The sequence below is a fragment of the Pholcus phalangioides genome, unplaced genomic scaffold (assembly GCF_987345545.1).
Source record: "Pholcus phalangioides strain wild (caught in Gottingen) unplaced genomic scaffold, Ppha-v1.0 ptg000039l_1, whole genome shotgun sequence".
NCBI lineage: Eukaryota > Metazoa > Arthropoda > Arachnida > Araneae > Pholcidae > Pholcus > Pholcus phalangioides.
In genome coordinates, this window is record NW_028301625.1 from 14221423 (window position 1) to 14247782 (window position 26360).

Below are 26360 nucleotides of genomic sequence, written 5' to 3' on the forward strand. Positions count from 1 at the left end.
GGTCAGACTTTTCACGGGTCCCTTCTGTAGTTAATTTATAGCGTGAAAAAGCAAAAAAAATGATGAAAACTGTTTCGGGCCCCAAGGCTGGAGCCCTGTCAGCCCCCCTTGTGCCTTGTGAGGGCCAATATTGAACAAAGGAAGAATGAAAAATCCACATTTGCCGTCTGTGCGTTTTGAGAAATTCCCCCGTTGAAAGTATTGCTTGTCTTTAGGCGCCAATAAAGAGGGAGAGAGATTCCCCCACACACACCACCTCTTTGTCTAAATTTTCGTTTGTGTGGAGGCTTTCTTGCTTTGCCCCAGGGATGCAGTGGGTGCATCAATAGGACAGGGGATCCAGACACACGTTTTACATTTTTGCTACTCGCCAGAGGCCAGGCCGCATAACCTCAAAGTAGAATAACTGGTGAGTGATTGGGAATTTCCGATATTTATGACCAGCCGCAAAACCCCTAAAAATCTCTTGCAGTCCAATTATAACGATGGAGGATGTGTTAACCTGTTCTCAGAAATGAATGAAGTAATTGGCATGTGCTATTTTGGCAAATGTTAGCGACTAATCGGTGAAGTACCAGCTGAATATATTGTATTTTGAATCTGTCATCAAGGTGCACATGAATAGTGATGCACCGTACAGTTTTCTTTGCATACAGTGAATTACGTTGCGAGTTTCCGTTGTGATTTTTTTCCAGTGCTATATTGTTCATTTATTCAAATGATAGGTACACAAATATAAATTTTTGTTATGAATTTAGAGAAAAGTTTTCAAATTTCAGAGTAGAAAAATCGCTTGAAATTTATAAAATTACACAATTTACACGAGCATCTATCGTGAATATACCTGAACGAGTGTTTTGCCCAAAATTGAACAATCTCCTGCTCTTCAGCTGACTTTAATGGTGAGTTACAATGTCGAATTTTTTTATATCATTACTTTTTTTCTAGCGATTTAAGATAAAATAAAAAAAATTCGGTCATAAAATATAGTTTGCTTTGAATTATTAACAAAACGTGCTAATAAATAAGTGTTACGTCGATGTAAGTCAGTACAAATAAATTTAAATGTATGGCAAGATTTCTCATTCCCAGCTGTGAATGAAAACTATGCAAAATTATTCTATGAAGTTCAATATTAAAAAAAAAGACCTTTCGATATTTTGTGATCAATTACAGGGGCGTAGCCAGAAATTTCGTTTGGGGGGGGGGGACCAAAGTGACAGAACAATGGATTTGGCCATCTTTTTCCCTTTTTTCGGTCATTTTCTCACATTTCGGGGGGGGGGGGACCAGACCCCCAAGTCCCCCCCCCCCCTCGCTACGCCCTTGATCAATTATACTTTCCAATGAGGGTGTTTGCAGTTGCTGATGAAACGCTTCGTTCATACGTACCTATTTTGACTTCTGTGCGTTACTAATACATTACCAAAATTGAAAAACGTTCTAACAGTCCGTTAAGACCGTAAGATAATAATGAATTCAACCAAGGGCGTAGCGGGGGGGGGGGGGGGGACTTGGGGGTCTGGGTCCCCCCCCCCCCGAAATGTGAGAAAATGACCGAAAAAAGGGAAAAAGATGGCCAAATCCATTGTTCTGTCACTTTGGTCCCCCCCCAAAATGAAAGTAGTCCCCCCCCGAACGAAATTTCTGGCTACGCCCCTGAATTCAACAATGGTTTTAAATTAATTAATTTCTTAAAAGTGTTTAAATTAATTAATCAATTTGTTTGTGTAATGATTGTGATTAATTAATCAATTAATTTGTACTGAATTAAATTATTTATTATTTAAGTTTATTAGTTATTTATTACCTTATGAACAAGTAAATTATTGCAGACCGGGCCGTAGACTCAGAAATTTGATTCATCGGGGCGCGTTTGAAAAAGGTTTGAAATCACTGTTTTAGGAGGATTTTTGAGAACTCATAAATTATGTCTAGGTCTGCTCATCTCTCACTACTTTCTTCGGATGGATGCCATGCCCGCCCCTTCCCCCAAGGGTGGCGCTAACAGGGCTCCAGCCAGGGGCAATAACAATTACTCGACGCGTGGCCCACTATTTAGAAGGCCAAGAAGGGTGGAGGGGTGCGAATTCTATTATTGTTTTATTTTTTACATCAAATTTACTGAACGGTGGGGCGGGGGGGGAAGAAAAATTTTAATCTAGAAACCCACCAAAAATCCCAGCTTGTGAGTCACCAACTTTTAAATTTTTTTGCTGATTTAAAATGATGATTGACCACAGATGAGTGCTGTCTCAACGCATGGGCCCAATCGGGCACGGCCCGGGAGCCTCAACAGAACAGAGGCCTCACAAAAATGACAACTGTTTGATATTTTCGGAATTTCCCTGGTAGGGCCTCAAAAAAATCACTTGGCCCGGGGGGCTCACGATGCTCTTAAGACGGCCCTGAAACAGAGATGGATAAAAAGTGGAACTAACACAAGCAATGCGCCTAAACACGTGAACCGAAGGTTTAAAATCAACCGTACTTAATTATGGATCCTTGGAGATCAGTGAGCTTTAGTGAGAAAACAATTAACTCATTTTTCTTGTACAGTAAAACCCCTCTTAACGGACACCTCTCAGATGCTGTCACCCCCTCTTTTACGGACAAATAGTAATTTACCCTTGTGTAATAAAATTATGCATTTCAAACCCCTGATTTATGGTCACCCCTCTTTTACGGAAGAATTTTTTGTCCCACTGGTGTCCGCAAAAGATAGGTGTTCCTACATTATACACTGAGTAGCCACATTATTCTGACTACTTGACAGTTTTAAGCAAATGAACTATGGCGCCACATCACACTGTTGCCGCTAGAGGGCTAGGCTAACATAAAAAAGGAAAGCTTAGTTCCTGTGCTTGCTCCGTGCTGACCAAGTACATATCTAGTTGCGACCTTCGTAGTATAGGTCAGTCGTTCTAAACATTTGGAAGTCCGTGTCCTGGTAAATCTCTTTTGTGTAAGTGAAAGGCCCGGCTTCGCAATGCAAATATGTATAAGCCAATGATAGGAATTTTTAAGACAAATCTAATGGTACTACCAGGGCCACAACTAGAGGGGAGCAGGCTGCTCTGGTGTGCCAGGCCAGAGGGGGCGCAAATTTTACCATCTAACCTCTTCTTCAGCATTATAAAGGGGTTTCAATCCTGGGGGCCGGATGACCAAGCGTCTAGTTGCGGCAGTGGGTACTCTTTACTCTGGTTTAAATAGTTTTCCCGGTCTGGACACCAGGCTCGCGTCCCGCTTTCGTAGCGAAATTGTTTTGCGCTTTATCTCGAGAAGTTTGCAACGTAAATAGACTATAATAGAGCCTGGTCCGATAGAGCCCTTTTTGAAAGAAAGAAAGTACCGACAACGAGATTCAAGGCATAAAGAAAGTGTTCATATCGAAACTCGCGGCCTTGTGTCCACGACTCACAGCAGGGCCGGTCTTAGGCCAAGTGGCGCCCGGTGCAAAAGCAGTAGTCAGCCCCCCCCCCCAGATGCGAATCGTGTCTGAGGAGGAAATTTTTGCTAGTCATTACTTGTCGTGTCGTCTTATTTGCGACCGGGACGCATATAATACAATAAATCTGTCCCGTAAAATACGGGACAGATTTATTCTACCATATTATAAGACTCTTGGTGTGGTGATCGTTCCCATCACCCCCCCCCCACCTCTTGGTTGAATATTAAGGGACGAAGAAGTCGGAGAAACTTTCTTCCTAGAATGGGATTACTGCTATTCAACTTGTAAACAAGCATAAAACCCAACTTGTTTGATTTAACTAACAGATTTAAAAACATTAAAAAAGCAAAATGTCACACATTTATGCAGGGAATGCATCACGAAAAATCTGTCTTCTTCATACTCATTTTAATTGAATTTTATGGTAAAAAAAGGGGCAGAGTGCACGCACCACTTTTATTAGCTAAGCTGCTAATAAAAGTGGTTAAATTACAGTGCTATTTTTCCGTATGATTTCTCTCATATTTATAGAATTCATGAACTTCATTTGAAATGATCCCTTTCAGACCCAGTACTAAGAAACGGAAGGGGCAGGTAAACACCAGCTAAAGCACCAGGACCTGCAGCTTGGGCAGGCCCCCCAACTATTTTGAGGCAACTTGGGCGGTACCCCGAGCCGAATGGGGGGGGCACTTGTAAATCCTCCTTTTTCTGAGCATAACTATTTCAAGGAGACTCCAAGAAAAGACAGCTCCCGAAAAAGCACGCTACGGCCCTGGAAAAGGGGCATAGCTGTCTCAAGAGCATCATGGGCCCCCGGGCAAAGTGGTTTTTCTGAGACCCTACCTAGTAAATTCTAGGAAATTTCAACTAGATCTCATTTTTGTGAGGCCCTCTTCTCTTGAGGCTTCCAGGCCGTGCCCGGGTGGGCTCATGCGTTAAGACGGCACTGGGAAGGGGTTGTTTTTTCTCTCTGTAGATTTTTTTTTTAACCTCGGGGACTTCGGCTTAAATTTCAGCGATAACGCACAATTCTTGAAGTTTGGGCTGAACATCCCTGAGGTTAAAAAAAGAATATCTCAAGCGAAAAGAAGCAACCGCACGTTTGTGCATACAGGGTGCTATAAAAGGATTATCCGTAATCGCCGGTAAAAGTGATAAATGTTGCGAAATTTATCAAACTTACCGAGACGATTGGCGATTATGCATTACTGATTCAATGCATTTAACGTAACATACATAGATACTGTCTAGGAGCCTCATAGGAGGCTTTACCGTTACTCACCGGGTATCTGGAACAAATACAAATACAACGCCACAACAGGCAAATTGCCCAACGAGGTGGCTGACTTAAGAACATCATGGATCCCCGAGCCCCTACCTACTACTGCTACACCACACATGCACCCCCCCCCTCGCGGAACCCCCCAACGAATCGGTACATGCGGGAATGTGCGTGTACGTGTAGTGCAACCTGACGTAAAGTTTGTTTCTGTGTAATGCTTGTTATGTGTAGTGCTGACATCTGCCCCCAGTTTTACTAACTATGAGTGAAGTGTTATGGTTGAATGATTTACCGTTGTAGGACTGTTGCTCTCTGTGGCGAGACTTTTTAACGGGGAGATCGGCTCGCATTTGCGCCTTGAAGTTGGGAACCACAGAAAACCAACTTCAGCCGACCACCACTGTGGGGTTCGAACCCGGATCCTCGCATCACGAGTCCGGCACTATAACCACTCGACCACCACAGCGGCTCGATCCATGAAACTCCGAAAAGATGTTCAGTTGTGTATATGTACGGTTTGTTAACCGTACACACAGAAAGAAAAGTCATCTGATCTCCACTGGGATTCGAACCCAGGTCCTCTTGCAAACCGGGCAACCATACTACCATCTACACTACTGGAGACATGACTCTGCCTTCATTATTTCACGCACTGTGGCACTGTGGCGTTAGGCACTGAAGTAAGTGGCACGGACGCCGGAAGTCAAAACTGGCGTTGCTCGAGTTCAGTGTACCTGATATTCCGCTTCAAATATGTGCGTGACCATACGTCCCGATTTCAACAAAAATCCCCCCCCCCCTTGTCATCAAAAGTCAGCAAATCCGAAACCCCCCCCCCCCCTCGATGCTGACGTAATACTTGAATGACCTCAAACCTGCCAACTTGAACAACTCCCTATATTGGGCAGTTTTGAATGGAGTTGCCATAGTCTTATAACATAGAATGTCTACAATAATGCTGCACCTTTACATCTTGGACGCCTCTCTAACTTGGACATAGACAAATTTTACTGTATTCCGATCCTAACTTATAGTATGAACGAATAAAATTTTCATTTGAAAAAACTACATCTCTCTCACTCATAATAGGTTCTTATTGTGAGTAAAAGTGGTATAATTTTCTTGAAGAACAACGTCGAACATCAATGAAGTCAAGAATGAACATGAAGCTTAAATCATCATGCATTTTAAACCTGCGCACTTTAACCTACTATGATTCTATTAGTCATGAAATTTCTTTCACCCGTCATTGCAAAGTATCAAACAATATCAGATCAAAGTATGCTTGACGAGATAATTAGCTTTGTAGGTCAAAAAGGGCCAATTAAAGTACAAAACGCCATAAAAAAAAAGCAAACTTACGTGTGAGAAGGAAAAAGTCTATTTAATAAATTGTATACACAAAAGTATCAGAGAAGCATGAAGTATGAAAGTAACATTTAATGATTGCTCCCTTCTGACAAATGGACAGTAACCTCCTAACCTTGACAATGCACTTGAATCACCTCCATTTGACCTATCGGATGCAGCGTTTATTCTCTCGATGAATTCGACTTCCGACCCTGAACACTGACCCATATTAATTTAGGGGTCAAGATCCTGTTGTATGGTTAACATCCATTGAAATTTTTGGACTGTAATTTTGCAGGAGACGGAAACGTGCTCATTCACTCGAAAATCGTCGCTATTGTGCGCTCCGGTTGCTGTTCACGAAATGATAACATCGTTTTGATTTCTGTAGATGTATCAACATGGATCGGGTTTCCGAAAAATTTTATAATGCCTCCACATTTTAGTTTCTCACTTCCAGAAATTCAGTTAAAGTCCATTATAACCAGAGCTGACAATCTCTAGAAAAAGTCGTTATGATCGAATCTCTATTTTTTTTTTGCTGTCGGGTAATAAATTGTGGAAAATTCCTGCTATATCTGGATCATAATCGTCATTTGTAACATTTCGCTGTAATACCAGAGAATGAACAGGACACTCCAATCGTGAAATTGATTTCCTGAGACGTTTCTGCATTTAATTTCGTACAGTGAAATCCCTCTTTGCGGACACTGGAGGGCAGAAAAAAAAATCGTCCGTAAAAGAGAGGGTGACCGCATCTTTTTGGAAAGTTTTAAAAAAAATTGCAATTATTTTTTTTTTCCGTAAAAGAGGGGTGACCGTTAACGCTGGTTGTTCACCTCCATAAATCTCAAATTTTATTAATTTTTTTGCAAAAACGGATACAAATTGGTGCTGTTTTAACTGAAACAATATATCATCATAGCAATTTCATTAATTAGAATATTAATAAAATTGTAAATCCATAGAGTGGATTTTTTAACCCTTAGATGCGCTGTATTTTTAATTTATAGCTTAAAAGGTGGCTCTTCGGAGAGTTTGTGCATCTATGAAAGAATTAATTATCTAAAATGGTTAATTAAAGGTAAAATTACTATTTGCCTTTATTTTACTGTTATCTATAGACAGATAAAATTTTACTCAGCAAAATTGGATAGTTGTTTTTTTTAATTTTATTTTCCATGCCCTTATGGGCCCGCTTATGGCTCGAAATAGAGCCAGGCACGGGCTTTAAACTTCTGATTCTGGTTCTGGATTTCTCTCAATTTGTTGGGATTTTATAAATCTCTGAACACGTAAAATTTCAGCAGCTCTCTAAAAAATGACACCGACAGGAATCAACTTTTTCTAGTAAAAAAAAATATTTGTCAGGTTTTTTTAGCACGATTTGTCCATCTGATCGGAAATTACTTTGAATTGCAAGTTTCAGTCAAATAAATCCTGACAGTCACCATGGTCACTAGGAGAGAAAAAAGTTGAACAAAATCATTACATATCCCGTGTGGAATAAGTGGAAAAAGAGCCGGAAATTATTAGGCGGGTGGAAGAAAGGGTTAAAATTTGACTTTTCACAAATTTTAACCCTTTTTAATTGAAATTTCGGGAGAAAATACCTTTATGTTATATTTTAATCAATTCCTGTTAATTTCAATGTTATTTGAAGGCTATGAACGCAAAATTTATCTTTAATAAATTCATTGCGACCCACCCTCTAAGCCATATAATGATAAATCGCATAAAGGCCTTTGGCCCGCGGACCAAATATGGCCCTGGGGGTTATCTGATGCGGCCTGCCCTCCTCAAACCTAATTTTGTAAAAATGAACTAAGCTCCACATCGGTTAAGTGTCCCGTGGTACAATTCCAGAACATTTAAGCGACCTGTGCCACATTTTCAGATCACTTAAATGACCCGGGACACAGTTTCAGAACACTTAAGCGATCCATGATATATTTAGAGATCCCTTGAGTGATATGTGACGTAGTTTTAGAGCACTTAAGCCGACCCCAGTGCGGTTCTACATCACTCAAGTTACCCGCGGCACATTCTCAGATTATTTAAGTGATCCGCGGCATATAATTACGGATCACTTGAGTGATGCGTGGCACAGTTCCAGAGCACTTAAGCTGCCCGAACACATTTCGATGTTCTATGCCCGGATTCGAACCCATGGACCTTGATGGTAACCTTCATAGTGGAAGACGAGCCTCTTTACCACTGCGCCACTCGGGCGCTTAATATGGAAGGCACTGGTGGACACATCTCCTGACCCCCCCCTTCCCCACTCACTGAATTTATCAAGCATTAATTTCTATCACTTGGGGAAGAGCGTCTTTAAACCAAATATTATCAAGAAGTCCCAGAAGTTTATGGGAGACGAGGTAGTCAAAAATTTATTATTTGTATTCATCATTTTGGGACAATTTCTATCAAAAAAATTGTCATTAAAATTCACTCCAGAACCGTTTTATAGAAAAGTGCTTTCGAACGTAGTCGGATAGATTAAGAGCATATGAATTCGATAAGTTGTGGCTTATTCATCAATCACAGAAAATTTGGAAGTTGTAGAACTAAGCTAAGTCCGATGGAGATCGAGAAATCTCTACTGGATGTTACAATCTACAGGAAAATTGCGAACGATGTTATTGCCCGCGTAAAAAAAAAACCTTGAAACAGGATGTTTTTTGGTTCTTCGGGATAAAACCCCCTTAGAATGATGGCATTGTTGAGGGAAAAATCCGGTATGTTATTCAAAATCATTATTTATATTTATTACTGAAGTATCAACTTCAAAAACATTGAGCACTCAATGTATATTCAATGTATACTATTGGCCAGGCCGATGGTTTTCACATGAAAATACAGAATCAAACTATCAATTATTTGAGCTAATAATTGACAAATATGTGTGGAACCCTCCACCTGATGAACAGTGTAGATGTTATGGTAAAAATTTGACAATTTGGTTGTTATGCATACTTACCACTTGTCTTTTAAGTTAGATAAATTTATCACTTTTACCGGTGAATATGGATAAATACTAAAAAAAAATTGGTAAATTTGATAAAGACTAAAAAACTTATCCCTTTTTACCGGAAATTATGCATAATTCCCTAGCGTCGTTGATACATTTGATAAATAATCAAAATATTATCACTTTTACCCGTGATTTTGCATAACAACCACAAGTGTCGTTGGTAAATTTGATAAATACTTGAAATTATCGCCTTTATCAGTGATTATTCATAATACCCTAGTGTTATTAGTGAATTTGAGAAATATGAAAAAATTTCAAATGAGTCTATTATGTGCGATGGATATAGTCGGACCCCGATATAATGATAACAAATGTTACGATCGTACCCCAATATAATAATACAATATATGTGTATGAGTTATTGTATAGTATATCATATAGTACGATTTATTATGTTTACCAACGACGCGACGCTTGGGTACTATGCATAATCGCCGGTAAAAGTGGTGATGCATAATAACCGCATTTATCACACATTTACCGTAACATATACACTGAAGAGCCAAAAAAACTGGTCACCTGCCTAATATCATGTAGGGCCCCCGCGAGCCCACAGAAGTGCCGCAACACGACGTGGCATGGACTCGACTAATGTCTGAAGTAGTGCTGGAGGTAATTGACACCATGAATCCTGCAGGGCTGTCCATAAATCCGTAGGAGTAAGAGGGGGTGGAGATCTCTTCTGAACAGCACGTTGCAAGGCATCCCAGATATGTTCAATAATGTTCATGTCTGGGGATTTAGGTGGCCAGCGGAAGTGTCTAAAGTCAGAAGAGTGTTCCTGGAGCCACTTTGTAGCAATTCTGGAAGTGTGGGGTGTCGCATTGTCCTGCTTAAATTGTCCAAGTCCGTTGGAATGCACAATGGACATGAATGGGTGCAGGTGATCAGACAGGATGCTTACGTACCTGTCACCTGTCAGAGTCGTATCTAGACGTATCAGGGGTCCCATATCACGCCAACTGCACACGCCCCATACCATCACAGAGTCTCCACCAGCTTGAACAGTCCCCTGTTGACATGTAGGGTCCATGGATTCATGAGGTTGTCTCCATACCCGTACACGTCCATCAGCTTGAAGCAATTGGAACCGAGACTCGTCAGACCAGGCAACGTGTTTCCAGTCCTCAACAGTCCAATGTCGGCGTTGTCGAGCCCAGGCGAGGCGTAAAGCTTTGTGTCGTGCAGTCATCAAGGGTACACGAGTGGGCCTCCGGCTCCGAAAGCCCATATCGATGATGTTTCGTTGAATGGTTCGCACGCTGACACTTGTTGATGGCCCAGCATTGAAATCTGCAGCAATTTGCGGAGGGTTGCACGTCTGTCACGTTTAATGATTCTCGTCAGTCGTCATTGGTCCCGTTCTTGCATGATCTTTTTCCGGCCGCAGCGATGTCGTAGATTTAATTTTTTACAGGATTCCCGATATTCACGGTACACTCGTGAAATGGTCGTACGTGAAAATCCAAATTTCATCGCTACCTCGGAGATGCCATGTCCCATCTCTCGTGCGCCCAGGGGCGGGCTTAAATATTTTGTGGCCCGGCGCGAAAACAGCTTTGCGGCCCTTTAAAACGAGGTTTCGCAACTGCCCAGTAACCATGAACCCTGGCGCACGCCAGGCTCACATTTGCACCCAATAATTAATATCAAACTACTTTTTTTTTTTCAATGGTCATAAAAAAGCATTTGAGAAAGCCATTCGACAATAAATTTGAACAATAGTGCGTTCAAGTGTGCCTCCAGGCACTCCAGTGGATGGGGGAGCTGTCAGGCTAGAGAACCGATTATCTGTGGAAACCCCTAGGCCAGAGGGCTCGATGTCTGAATTTTGAGTCCTTGGACAGAATTTTGAGCTATTTGATTTGTTAAAAACATTTAAGTCGAAATGTAATCAAAGTATTTTTTTCTCGTTTTACGGCCCCTAAAATTTAGCGGCCCAGTGCGCCCGCACCCTTCGCACCTGCCTAAGTCCGGTCCGGCGTGCGCCGACTATAACATCATGTTCAAACTCATTTAAATCTCGATAACCTGTAGCAGCAGTAACCGATCAAACAACTATGCCAGACACTTGTTGTGTTATATAGGTGTTGCCGACCGCAGCGCCGTACTCTGATTGGTTCCATATCTCTTTATTTGCATACGCATGCTTGTACTAGTTTTTTTGGCTCTTCAGTTTATATTTATTCCAATGAAAATGCGAGTATTTGAGTATGTGAGATTAGATACGATATAATATTATATATTATACCAGAACCAGAATTAAAATTTTAAGGGGATGCCTGGCCCTTAATACGGGCCATCTATCTCCGTACAGGCTGGGGGCCCTTGCGTCCCCCGATGAAGATATATATTATATTATATATATTATGAGAGATTACATATGGATACGAGATTGAATGTGATAAATACGGGTAGAGTAGCGTTTAGTATATATGCAACACGATACCTTCAATTAATGAAGAGAGAATTAGAAAAACTATTTACAACACTTTTTATACAACTAAACAAATATATAGAAACATGTTAAGGACAATTATCTTTTAAGCCTGTTAAAACTGAGATTTTTCACTCTGTTCAGTAACGATAGATGGCGTTAAAAGCTATAATATTGAGCTACAATCGAATCGGGGACAGTTTCGTTTTTGTTTGCGTGCGCAGGGGTTAAGAACGGTAGTGTGAACCGAAACTAAAATGTCTTCAAAAACTGAAGGTTCTGAACGTTTTTATCCATTGGAATCACCATTTATTTGTGTATCAAATTGAATACTAAAAATAATTATTTTTTTTGGAAGACTAATTAAAAGGCCATCTTCCTTAAAATGTCATTAATCATGCAGTATAGATTTGATACAGTTAAAGTCCGATGTAACGAGTGATTTGCTAAACGTCAAATAGCTAATGTTGAAGACATGAAAAATATTTGATTATATAGACTTGAAAATTAGGAAACATTCGTTATAGCGTCCAAAAAAAATTCTCAAAAGTGCTGGTTTTTCCTTCTCTTTCTTCAAGAATTAAACATGATGACACTTATCATGGCACCATGCTTCTCGCAAAAATTACTCTGAGGTACTTCTAACAAAGACTGTAGAAGAGTAAAATTTTTCTATACTCCCCCTTCTATTTTTGGGCTTCTCCATTACACTTAGAGGATATATGATGATCAGGGCACAGATGTTGATAAGATTTGCACATTTTTGCATCTTTTGCATTTTTTTTTTGCTTTTTCACTGTTAGGGAATTTTTTGTTAGGTTTGGGACATTTTTTTTGACGTTTTAACGATATTTTTTCAGTTTTTAAATTTTCTGACAATTGAAAACATCGGAAAAATAATACGGGTACTGATTGCATTGAGCACTTATGAAAAAATATGCTTGAATTTGTTGGAAAATAAAATTTTTTTGCTTCCTAACCATAGGCATACATATAATTTTCTCGGGGGGGGGGGGGGTCATTTTTTTTTACTGCAAGAAACCCTCTATTCCCTCCCTCCTCCCTCAGTACTCCAATCATAGCCCCCGCATTTAGAAACTGGGCCGGCCTTCCGATCAGATTCTTCAAGGGCCTCTCAATAGTGAATTTCTTGTGAAAAAACAAAAAAATATATACGTATATAAGAACCGTCTCAGGCCCCCAAGCCGGAGCCCTGTTAGCCCCACCATTGTGGGGCCATAATGCCAGTGTTCTTAACCGATTCATGAATTATAACTCCAGAAACAATGTTATTTTCGATGAAATAACAAAAAATTTACATTTGATCTTGATGCTGTCAAAAAAAATTTTTTTCGACATTCGAACATAACCGGTTTATCAAGAGAACTGTTTCATTACTTTGATGGCATTTTTTTTCCAATTTTTAAGGCATTATTTTGAAGTTTTTAGGGCATGTTTTCGTCATTTTTCAAGATTTTTTAGGGCGACAACATCCATTATGATTTTATTCAACGTCCGTCTTTCCCAGCGACTAAAGAGACCACGGGACCAGCAGAACTTAGTTAAATTCGCTTCCAAATGACTGAAAAAAACCATGCTAAGAAACTTTAATTAGCGGAAAGATGTTGACGAGTCCATACAGCTATGGAAGTGGGCAATGATTTACAGCGATACCTCGATATAAGGATACTCTGTGGACCAAGAAAAAATATCGTTGTAGAAGGATTATCGTTACATCGAGAGGCAGCAGTTTTACATTAGAGTATAGACATTTCCAAAAAAAAACCTTGAAAAAATATCGTTGTAAAGGGATTTATCGTTATTTTGAGTATCGTTGTAACGAGATTTCACTGTGATAATAGAGAGAATTTTAATTGTTCAGTTGGTCGACTGAATCACTTTGATAATACGAAATTCTATGTAAAAATCTCTCAGAGAGAGAGAGAGAGAGAGAATAAACTGTTGTACTGACGAGGGTTTTATTCATTCAGTTATATTAGAAAGAAATTATCTGAAAAACGTTTTAATACAGAAAAAGCATAAACTTTCTATAATTTTATAACCTGACAGAGCAAAAAATTGAAATTCCCTTATAACCAGAAGTCCGTTATAACGACAATTTTTCTCGTGATTATGAACTATTGTTATAAACGGAACGGACACACTTTTAATGTATTCATTTTTTTTTCAATTTGAGAGCCACGCGTATCTTTTGCACGTCTCTGACCATTTTCAAGTCGAATGCAATTTTCTGTTTCACATGTCATTCTATGAATAAAATGGGAGTCGTCACTTGTTTTGAAAACTACAATTATGCGGACCGAAAATAGTATCGATTGGAAATCTGTGATATACAGTCAAACTCTGGTATAGTTGTAACGGCACCTCGACTATAACGTAACGGAACTGGCTGATTCCCATAGGGAATAATGCGTGCGGAATCTTGCGTATAAGGTCGATGAAAACGAAATGACCTCGGATATAACGACACTTTTCGACGTTTTTGCTTCTGTTTTCATGGTTTTTTCCCGAAAAATACCTCATGCTATTCAGGGAATGTTCATCTGCTGTTGATATCCGATGATTAAAAAAAATTTATTTCGTGTTTGACGCTTCGACTTGTTTATTGATATGACCCGTATATATACATTCCCTATTTTTTCGTAATTTAGCTCGACGTGTTTTTTTTAATGTCCCTTTTTTCAATGAAGCTTACTTTAATTCAGTAATAGGCAAACTACGGCCCGCGGGTCAAAGGCGGTCCGCCACAGATTTCGAAATAACAGTATACGAAATTTTTCAATTTCAGTGTTTAAAATGAAATCATTTAAGGGGGGGTGTTTCTTTTTTTAAACAGGCTGGGCAAAAAGTCCGTAGAAACTAAAATTTCATAAAAACCGGAAAAATTACCGAAACAAAAAACGGTTTGCGCAGGGTTAGCATCGCTAGATCACGGGAATTTTTTCAAGACGGGGGAAAATAACTGAAAAAACAGCCAATAGGTGGCGCTGACGTACCCAAGTCAAAGAAAAGCTACGCAAATAACGAGCAGAATGCCTCCAAATCGTTTATTACAGCAGTATGTGTACCACACGACCACCACCACAGGGGATAACCCATTGCAGGCGAGTCACAAATCCAGCAACGGCAGAGTGCAGCAGCTCCACAAACACGGTTTGCAACGGTGAACTGATTGTGGATTAGGAGCGCAAGTTCTTACAACAGTCTCATTTGCATATTTCCACCAAAGTCTCTCGTAACAGCGCCACCTATCGGTTGTTTTCTAAGTTATTCCCCCCCCCCCCTCTTAAGAAAGTTCTCGTGACCTAGCGATGCTAACCCTGCAAACCGTTTCTTATTTCGGTTATTTTTCCGGTTTTTATTCATTTTTAAAGTTTCTACGGACTTTTTGCCCACCCTGCATACGGAAAATATAGGTGTGAAAATTTATATACATAGAAATTAATTTATAAATTTTGCATGTGCAAAAAAAATGGAATATATATGCATAAAGTTATTAAAATAATCTTATTTAATTTTTCGTAACTAAGCATAAACCATTGTCTCTTATTTGCAATGATGCTGTGGCAGTCTTCAAAGAGTATGCAACATATTCTGCCACTTCATTTTTTAAGTATAAAAATTTTTCCGCCCAGCCAAAGTTTTTCCTCCTTGATTTTCGGCCCGCTCTGGAAAAAGTTTGCCCATCACTGCTTTAATTCATAATCTTTACTAAAATCGGGGATGGAGAAAATTTGCGTAATTTATTAATTATATTTTAATAAATATAATAACATTCATTTCAACATATTTGTCATGTTCAACTTTGTTTTCGTGAAATACATTTCAATTAACTGCAGACTTGCTGTAGTTTTGTCCATCTAAGGGCCATTTATAATAGGACATTTCACCAGAAATTGGTAACATTTTTGGCAAGAATTGGCAATGTTTTGTATTTATGTGAACTCAGTTTTTTGTATCTTTCTCACCAATATTTTCTGAAAAAAATAATTTTGAAGAATAATTTCACTCATCTTCGAAATATTAAGGGGTGGTTTTGTAAAATGCAAATACAAAGGCCACAACAGGCAAATTACCCAACAAGGTGGCTGAAAGAATTACGCCCATACAAAATATGGATGTCACAAATATAACCAAAATACAGCAATTCAATATAAAAGCATATATCACCAAAAAAAAAAAATTAATAATACATAATAAATACGCTGCCCATAAAAAAGATTATGGTTGTCTTATCTAAGTATGGATAGCTTCTCGATTTAACGAGAGGCTAAAAAAGTGATATTTTTAATGTGTGTGAAACCCAGAAAAATAACTCCATTAAAAAGTTACCTGCAATTTGAAGGAGTATTTTCATTCCTCAACGAAATTTGGAGGAGTGAAATTGAATTTTGATGCATGAATAACGCATCTAGATGCGTATTGGTGAACACTATCTCAGAAATATGGTCACTCGAATCATAATAAAATAACAACTTCATGTATAGTATTTTATTGTACCTGGTTATAATTTTCGTACTTAAAGTGTCTTAAAAACGTTAGCCTCGGTTATAACGGCAAAACTTCGTAGAATCTTCTGTATAGAGTTATAACCGACCGAATTCGACTGTATTTCAGTGAAATACGTTCTGGTCGAGACAGTTCCGTAGCGATGCATTGTATTATTTACTGGTACGATCTTCGAGAGAAAAAATATTATTGTTTGGGGAATGGGCCAAAAATATAGTAGTCTCTTTCATAGTTTGGGGTGGAGTTACACGTTTACGGCGATTCGTTTTATTGTTCCAAAAGCTATGAACTATGCTGTAGTATTCTCTGTTATACTTGACATTCGATTTTTGTCACATGGTTGTTGGCTTTTAGGAGGTGAAAAGTTCATATTATCAAAAGAATAGAGCGTATTACCATAACTCACGTGTTAAAAAAAAGGAAGTGGATTCCCTGAGCGTGACATCGGTGTAATTATATGGTCAATCTAATTAACTGATCTAAATATTATTGAAAATGTTTGAGAACCAATGATAGACGGAGATTACGCAAATTAAAATCAGTGTATATATATATATATCCTTCACTCTGTTAGATATACAACCAAACCTTTTATAAATTTACTCTCTTATTAAGTCACTTTCTAAAAGTCGATCGAAGTAAAAATGTCATTAATTTTTTTTTTGAATTCCACTTTTTATGTCGGTTTTATCAACTGCGTTGAGTTATATTATAAAAAACTAGAAGTACATGCGTGTGTGTTGTACAGGTGCTTCCCCCCCCCCCCCAGAAGAAGTCTAGCGAATTTTCGAGAGGTCACAAAAATGAAGTTTTTATTGAAAACCTGCCTTCACTAACAGCGCACATCAACTTCGGGTTGCATTTTCGGTTATAGTTTTCTACACAATTCTGATGCTCTCTACTTTCCCTCAAAATTTGTATGCACTTAAGAGTTCTAAAGCAGACCTGTAAATCTCATTTAACTACTGAAGTTTGACTGTAATAGATATTTTAAATCTCTAGTGAGATATCTTTTTTTTAAAAGAAAAACGAAGTCATTTAGTTTTCGTTAAAATTAACAATACGAGTGGTGTTTTAACAGGCTGGTCAATGGGCCTCAACTCAATTACAGCCCTCAAAATTTCTAGATTTTTATTCATTCTTAAATTTTATTAAGTGACCATTAAATTCATAGCCGTAAGAGCATCATGGGCCATCAGTTGAATTGCTTTTTCTGAGCCCCGCTTCCCCTAGCTGACTAGAAACGATTGCTTACCAATTTACATGTTCGATCTCAAAAATCAAGCATGTTCTCCACCAGACGAGCTCTATGTGGTCGGGCATTATCATCCTGGAAAACAAAGGAATCTCCAATGGCTCCAGCGTAAGGGATGACATGAGGTCGCAGTATCTCGTCTGCATACCTTCGGGCCGTCAAAGTACCATTCCGAATGATATGCAGGTCCGTACGTCCGCCTATGCTGATTCCACCCTATACCATCCAACCAGCTCGTCTGTATTGTGACCTTTCACGAACGAATGCTGGGTTATTTCGAGTGCCCCTGTCCCTCCATACCAGAACACGTCGGGTGTCACACTCCAGACTGAATCGGGACTCGTCTGTAAACTGCACTTGGCTCCAATCATGTTGCTCCCAATCTCGATGTTCAGCAGCCCATCTTCTTCGGGCCGCACGGTGGCGGGGGGTCAACGGAATGCAGACCATTGGCCTACGTGCATAGAGCCCTCCCTCATGAAGAAGATTACGTACTGTTTGGCTGGACACCCTTCGTCCTGTTGCCAAGAACAACCGTCTTTGCAGCTGCGTAGCATTCTCTGTTCTGTTTCGACGGGCTGTTAACCGTAGATACCGGTCATCAGTTGCTGTAGTGGCGCGTGGCCGACCTTACCCTGGTCGACGTCTAACATTTCCTGTTTCTTGGAATCGATTCCACAGCCTTGCAACAACACTTCTGGTGACTCCAACAGCGTCCACGACACTACGTTGTGTTTGTCCGGATTCCAGTCTGCCTATAACACGCCATGCCATGGATTCCGGTAAATCACGTTGTTGAGACATCCTCAAGTCACCTTGTCTCAAAAAAAAAAATACTGCGCAATCGAATTTCACAGTTACGGCAGTAAAACAGACGTTTCTGCAACATCCCGATTTCTGCCCTTATCTCCTTTTTCTGGTTTTTGACGTCATGAACTTTGATTTGCATATGAAGTTTTCTTCTTCCGTCTCCTGCTAGGCTTTAAATTATGGATGATTCATTTTATGTTACTTATCGGTATACATCTTTGCGTCATTTTGTTAAAACCATGTGCTCCCCTAATTGTTTTGAGCAGTGTAGTTTTATAGGCTCTTCATCTGGGGACCAGCCCCCGATGAAGAGCGCAGGTGCTGTCTTTGATTTTCCACTTCGTAAATCTACGTATTCTGCTTATAACTATTACTTCGAAATTTTTGCGTTCAAATTTTTATCTCATCATCATCAATTTTACTATCTGCTATATATCAGGTGTTTTTTTACATCAAATTTCAACATAAACAAATTTCAAAACAATCAAATTTCAACATAAACACAGTATATCTATAAACGCGACAGTACCCAATTGTCCGGGGAAAATATGTTGTAAAAGTTTGTATGTTTTTTTTCTTCTTTTTTTTTGACACAAATTAAAGTGTTCCAGACTCTGCCACGAAGCTGGGCTGGAAGAGATCTCGGCAACGGGATAAGTCCAAATGGCAAAGTTCTGGCGTTCATTCATCAGTATATCTATAAATGATATAATTTTTGCCTAGCATTCTGTTAAAGGCGAGGTAGTACGTAGTCAATATATTGTAGTCCCACTTTACGGCTCCCAATATTTTCCTGCCCGTACTTTTCATTTTTGTTAGATTGACTACACTCCCCTCTACCCCTTATGTCCGGCCCTGTGTGAAACATCATACACGTTTCAAGCGTGATTATCCTCCTGACCTACACAGCGTAAATTTGTTACTGTTTTTCGTATATGATGCATTAATTCGGGTGAAAAAGCACGTTCCAAAAACACTAATCTAATTTGTGCAACGTTATTAATGCTTCAAAACTTCACACTTGCAATTAACATGGAATTCTTTCAACCATAAAATCCATCAGTATATCCTCGTTTAAATCTATACTGAATATGATAAGAAAAAACACATCCTGTGCATCGTAATTTAAGCTTCTATCATTTTTGTTAGACTGCTATATAACGCCCAGTCTACAATATCCTCTTGAATGCCATCGTTTCTTTCATTTGATGGGGCTCTGCAAATAAAGGAAAAGAGAAACGTGTTTTTAAAGCCATTTTCTTCTTTGTCTCGTGGATGCGCCATTCTTCACGTGCTTGTTTGTCCAAGAGAGGGCGTTGCTGCAGGAAGAGCATCCAATGCAAATGGTGTGTATGCATGGAAATGATATTTTTCGGTGGAAATGCCCCACTCATATTCCAAAAAAATAAATAAAAAGAAGGTCCATTCACTCATAAAGGATGGGAAATGAATTGTATTACAAAGAATTCACAACCCAAAAGGAATAACCTCGCTTTAATTACGAGGCTTTCCATTTCAATAACGGAAATGGAAATGTTTTCTAAGCTTCGTTAATGCTCAGTCTTTCACATTGAGGACATTTTTATTAGCACCTCTTTTTGTGATAGTCAAAGAACTGCCCCAAACGATGACTAGGTAGATAGACAATGCATAAAAGTACAAATAGAAAGAAAGCGTTAATGGATCCATTCATGGAAATTCTCTTTCAAAAATGTTGAGTTGCTTAGCCAATGATATTCAGAAAGGCTATCAAAATTGTTGCTGTATCGGGAATATGTATTACGTAGGTTATACATCTAACTTGGACCACAAATATTACAAATTGGTACCCCCGTAATGTTAAACGTCTAAGAAGACGCCCCCCGAAACAAGATGGAACGATCTCCGTAAGATGACTGTAAATATAAATATTCATCTCATAATGTTTCTCAGATTCAACGTTTTGCACGTGTTTAACTATATGCACTTGGCGACAAAAAAAATAAGTATGAGCAACAGCATCACCAATGAAATAAACAGAAGAATCAGGATCGGATGGAGCATTTTCGGCATGGGGGGGGGGCGCTCAATTGCTTTTAAAACATACCTCCATCCTAATATGTGTACATTCATCTTAACTAAACCCCGAAACTCCTCCAACTCCTAATCCCATCTCGTCTGTAATCACCACAAAATTTGTTAATCGCGACAGTACCCAATTGTCCGGGGAAAATATGTTGTAAAAAAGTTCGTATGTTTTTTTTTTTTGGTTTTTTTTGGCACTAAATAAAGTGTTCCAGACTCTGCCACGAAGCTGGGCTGGAAGAGATCTCGGCAACGGGATAAGTCCAGTGGCAAAGTTCTGGCGTTCATTCATTCAGGACTACAAATATTCTAAATTGGTACATTCCCCCCATAATATTATTTCCCAAGAAGGTGCCCACAAACAAGATGGAGCTGCTATGAGATCCAAAAGATGGCTTTAGTCAACTGTATGGCAAAAGCATCAGACAGTGAAAAATTTAGGGGGAGACCCCCCTACACACACATCCAGCAGTGGATTGAAATGGTTAATGATGATGAGATGACATTCAACTGCGAGCTTGCTTTACTGTAAGAATACTGCTACGGCACTAAAGCAAACTACGTTTTTACGTCATACTTGAAACGCCAACATGAAAGAAAAATTGAGGGAGGGCTGAAAGTCACAAGTTGTTCCCTATAGACGGGATTTGAGGCCTTATGCAGGAGGGGGAATGGTGCACTAAATTTATAATCATTAATTATTGGGAGCTTACTCCCCCCCCCCCCAGCAAAATTTATCGGGGGAGGGGCTCGAAACAGCCTCAGCTACCCCAGGTTTCGGTGCCTATGAGTGATTCAAGAAATTTAAGAAACTGAAAACACAATTGGCGTGGCATATTCAAAGACGTAACTCTAAAATGTCACTTTTTAAGAAATTGTACTTTTCTTTTGGCCACAACTTGATCTCAAAATTATGTATATGTGAAATTTATATCATCTGGTAGCCGAATCGTTGGCGTAAAATCCTCTTGTCAGATGAAATCTGGAAATTGGCTGGATAAATTTGTTGTTCGAAATGAGGTTTAAACTACATGGTCAAAGGCATATTTGTATAAAGTGGACTATAGGCCAGAGTGGCAAGTTCGTTGTGTGGCAATTTTTGAAATGAGTGGCCAAAAAAATTAGACTAGAACGAGAGGAGGGTAGCTAAACCACAAAATCCACCCTGTGTACTGTCCCAGTGTTTAGCTTTAGTGTATACAGAATGACAAAACATAGTGAGACAAAAATGAGTAAATTACAATTGCAGTTGATATTGCAGTATTGTCAAGAAATTTTTCACTTAATAAATTGAAAATGAAACTCATTGGCTTTTTCATACATATATCAATATTACATACGAAAACCTGGTCATTTGGGATCTGGACGTACATGTACTTAATTGCGTTTGATAATGTCTTCATCTACTTTTATAACGGTTGTGATTTGATGCAGCATGGTATGGTCAAGAATCTTGAAGTTTCGATGAAAGAGAGTTTCTATATTCAATCACTGTGTCATCTAGGGACTGCAACGGTTAACCAGATTGGGTGCATGACGATTCCACTGTTTCAAGCTAGTTTAAAGTGATCTCGAAAACTTTAAATTTGGTTCAAACCGGGGAATTTTGTGAGCCAATTCGTAAGTTGATAGTTTCTAAATATTCACCATGCTATATAGTAAATCATAGTTTCAGTCTGGTGAATACCGGAAATGTCATCTTGGAATACTTTCGATTCTTTCCACGATAAGATGAAGGGCCAACTAAAATAAAAAAACCTGATTATCCGAAAGCTCGATACGGGTATTCTGGTTGAATAAATATCATAGTCACAGTTCCACAAAATAACTCTTTCCAGGTAAGACCCTACAGAACCTCTTCTACACCTCTTCTTTTCTCTTTTTACACAACACCTTCTATATACATATGTACGAAGTTCTAATTAAAGACTTTTCAAGGCCTAGGATGAACATGACACCGAGCATCATTCACATACAGACAAAATAGTGTTAATCTAATCACATAGCAATCGAGAAATTTTTTTAGAATTCAGCATGCTTCATGATACATATACCGTTCATTGCGGTCAGTTTCTATCACAAATTCACTAAGAAGTTGGATAGAAACACACACACACATATACATAATCGAAATCTTGTAAAAATATCAGCGTTAAATGAAAACTATTGCTATCCATTACAACCCATAGAACGCACTCATTGTTGGATCATTTTTGTCGCACCACGGTCATTTTTTGCACACGAGGGCTAATTAGACCGGGACCTACAATTTATTGCCGATTCCGAACGGCAGGCTTGTTTTTTTTATACCCATCGAGAGGTTGGTGCGCTAACCCCTCAATGGGGGACTCCCTGCGGTAGCAATTTTTTCTGTGGTCACGTCGCCGTTTTTGTTGTAGCCCTGTGTCAGGAAAGTTTTCTGACAAGGACGAACCGGGTATCGAACTCGCTACACCTCTAAACATCCTTTGGTACTTCAGGCGAGTATCTTATCGACCTGGGCTACCGCGCCCCCACAAATTGTTTAAAAATATCGTACCGAGATATTACTGAAATAATTTCCATTAACGCATTCTTTCGTGTTAGATTGTGTTATAAACACTCTTCGTATAATTTTATTATTTATATAATTTATGAGTTAATAATGATCAGAAAGTAAAATGGCCCTTCCTGAAAAAAAGAACGAAAATATAACTCATATTTTTATTTATGGTTATTTTTTTGTCATCAACACGGCCACGTCATTTATTCTGAGAATAGACCAAAGACCTGTATACTGTATACATACAAGGTGGGTTCTATAAGAACTGAGAGTAAAATCATAAGAAATCAAGAGATATAGGGACAGAAAAAAAAAATTAATACTTTTCCAAAATTTCTTTCCTCAGATGATATGCAATGGTCCCATCGTTTAATACACTTTTCGAAGCAAGCAGAGAAGACTAATTCTGGAAGCTGCTTTAGTGAAACCCTGTAGAGCTTAAATAACGTCTCTCAGCATTTCTTCATTAAATTTTCTGCCACGGAGATTCTCCTCCAACCGTCGGAAACAGCCAGAAATCGCATGGGGGTTGCGGCACCCCATCCTTACTGAAAGGGGCTTGTGGCATTATTTAAATATGGCATTTACCAAGATATCGCTGAATAGAAGTAGCGACATGCGGACGCTGCTATCTCTTTGCATGATATTCAACAATTTTCATGTAAGGTTGCCCAGACATTATTAAAGTTTCAATCATTCACAACACTTTCAGGTCGACCAGACCCAGAAGCCAGTTCTGCTGATAAACGTCCAGAACATTTTGAAATCATTGTCCAAACATTTTTGAAATCATTGTGCTACCTAAAAATCGTAAACTCGCCAAAACATTTTTGTCTCTCGTTGTAAGCTTCTTTCATTGAATTAACTGATTCTGGAGCTGTTTTTCTCAAACGATAGCTAAATTTTATCACACAATGCATTTCATTTCTTAACAATGAATCGATGTCGTGCTCTGTGCGGCCAAGATTTGATATTGTGCTCTGAGCGACCGAAATCCTTCTCGATTCTTTACTTGGACAAATCTTCCTTTTGTGATGTCTTGGATATAGAGTGATCTTTCTTTCGATTAGATTTACTTTCTTCCTTTTGTATTAAAATTTCCCCCCATACCACCAATATACGTGGAACTATAGGAATCATAGGCGTACGCAGAATTTTCTCGGGGGGGGGGGGTTCAGATTTTTTTTCCTTCTGAGGGGGGTTTTTACTTTTTTCCCTGCAAAATAACACTATAATCTTGGCTCAGGGGGGGGGGGGTTAGAGCCTCAACCCCCCCCCCTTCCTGCGTACGCCAATGATAGGAATACAGTGGATATCGTTTATACGACCTCCTTGAGTATCTCCATTATGGAACTTTCACATTTATGCGACGTTTGGCTTCGGTCACAATCAGTGTTCTCCAATACGCTTCTAGATGCGTGATTCATACATTAAAATTCAATTTTACTCCTCCAAAGGAGGATTGTTTCATTGTTTCCTATACTCTTTCAAATTTTAGGTTATTTTTTAAATAGAGTTATATTTCTCTGTTTATAATTAAAAAAAATATTCCCCTTTTTACAAGATCACCCTGTAACACTAGAACGGCCCGAGAAGTCATTTTGACGGTTTTTGATTTTGAAAACGCTGTAAATCTTAACAGTATTTGACGTACACACTCCATTTTTGGTGACTTAATTATTTCGAAATTTTCGTCGCGGTGAACTAGATTAGGTCTCTTCAAAATTAGAAATTGCAAATAATTCAACTTATTAGCAAATTCGAGTTTTGAAAAGACTTAATTTAGTTCATACGATTTGAAACGGTATGAAAAATATAAAAATTATTTTAAAAAAACGAAAAAAAAAAAAATTTTTTGATTCCATCAAATAACTAAATGTTACATAATCTCTATAGTAGATGGATTACAGAGATGAATAGCAATCAATTATAATGCCACGATATGAAAGATGGTCTCTTGTTGTGGAAGTGAACAATAGAAAAGAATTTAGTCGCATAGAGCACGATGATAATTATCTTGGTCGCACAGAGCACGATGATAATTATCTTGGTCGCACAGAGCACGATGATAATTATCTTGGTCGCACAGAGCACGATGATAATTATCTTGGTCGCACAGAGCACGATGATAATTATCTTGGTCGCACAGAGCACGATGATAATTATCTTGGTCGCACAGAGCACGATGATAATTATCTTGGTCGCACAGAGCACGATGATAATTATCTTGGTCGCACAGAGCACGATTTTTCCTTGGTCGCACAGAGCACGTAACCTATGAATCACTCTCACCTCCATTGTTGTATGCAAAGAACAAACAACAGTTCTTTAAACAACTGCTCAACTTAGAAAATAGAATCATTTGCTTCATTAAAATATTTTGATTCACATTCTCTTTAAATTAAAAAAAGTCATCGGCGCTTTTATTATTCAGTTTCGTGGTATTGCCAAATCAAGAAAAAAAACTATTCTCAGTTTTTATGGAATGCCCTTTGTAAAATGAAACCCATTATGAATAGCTAGGTTAATACATAAGTATGACTGGACCCCAAACCGGAATTTCCTAATAGTCAACTTTCATAAATTTCCTGAAGCAGAGCTGGAAATTTGAATGAATACAATCTCACGCCCGATTACAAAGACATTGTTTAATAGGTGTATCGCAGTGCTATCAATTCCTCGGAACATGGTCAGAGATATAAATTATTTCATTGACAAGAAGAACTGGGGCAAAAAAGTGAATGTGCTTATGCCACCTATTGCCCTGGCGATTTCTCATTTTACATCCTGGAAATAGCGTAGTATGTCACTCGAACAGTAACCGAAACGAGAGAAGACTATTCCATACCATCATATATCAAAAACTGAGAGCTCTCTCAGCTGTTTTGCTCATTACACGACAAAGAATTTAGCGATGAGGCACTCTTAATAGAACCGGATATGACGTATGCACGTGCCCGACTGAACGATGTATTCGAGCATTCTCATTTCCGCTTGTTCAACACAAAACACCATCCGGATGTGAGCCATTCCTCCTCACATACCGTCAATAAACAAGTGCCATCACTAGCAGGTAGTTCTTTCCATCTCTCTCTGTCAGTGACCCCGCAATTTTGACAGTGGACAGATTTCGGTACTGACCACCAGGTGGCTTAGTATCACCATAACCATAACTCTTCCACTGGTAACGAGAATCAAAAGTGTTGCCGACTACTTTGGACTAGTATCTATCGGGTACATGGATAAGTGGGTTCGCGAGTGAAAGAAAAAACTGATTATGACCATGTGTGATATATTACAAGGATAGAAATACCTCAACATTACAATTTCCACAGTGATATAATTTCTTTTCTTTGGTGACATCAAACTATTGGGATTATTTTGATTTCAATAAAAGTGTTTCATCGACAGTTGTGAACAAGTGCATGTGTTTCAGAAATCTGTGGCCACAACGGTGTTTTGGACACAAAAAAATTGACACACAAACTCGTTATTTATAATTCTACATACAATTTGGTCTATATTGGAATCTGTAACCCATGAGAAAGCGAAATAGATATGCATTTCGATAAGGCGGTGCTTCACAGGTGAGTTTG

The 26360-nt window shown here is 38.9% G+C and overlaps 1 protein-coding gene across 3 annotated transcripts in view; it reads left to right on the plus strand.

Moving 5' to 3' along the window:
- The first annotated feature begins 315 nt into the window (after positions 1–315).
- Positions 316–26360, plus strand: part of LOC149065608 (uncharacterized) — an 82474-nt gene continuing 56429 nt past the window's right edge. The window contains exon 1 of one of the 3 annotated variants that reach the window (XM_089253772.1): positions 316–409. The gene's annotated coding sequence lies outside the window, so the exon portion shown is untranslated. The other 2 variants (XM_089253771.1, XM_089253770.1) reach the window with 2 other exon arrangements.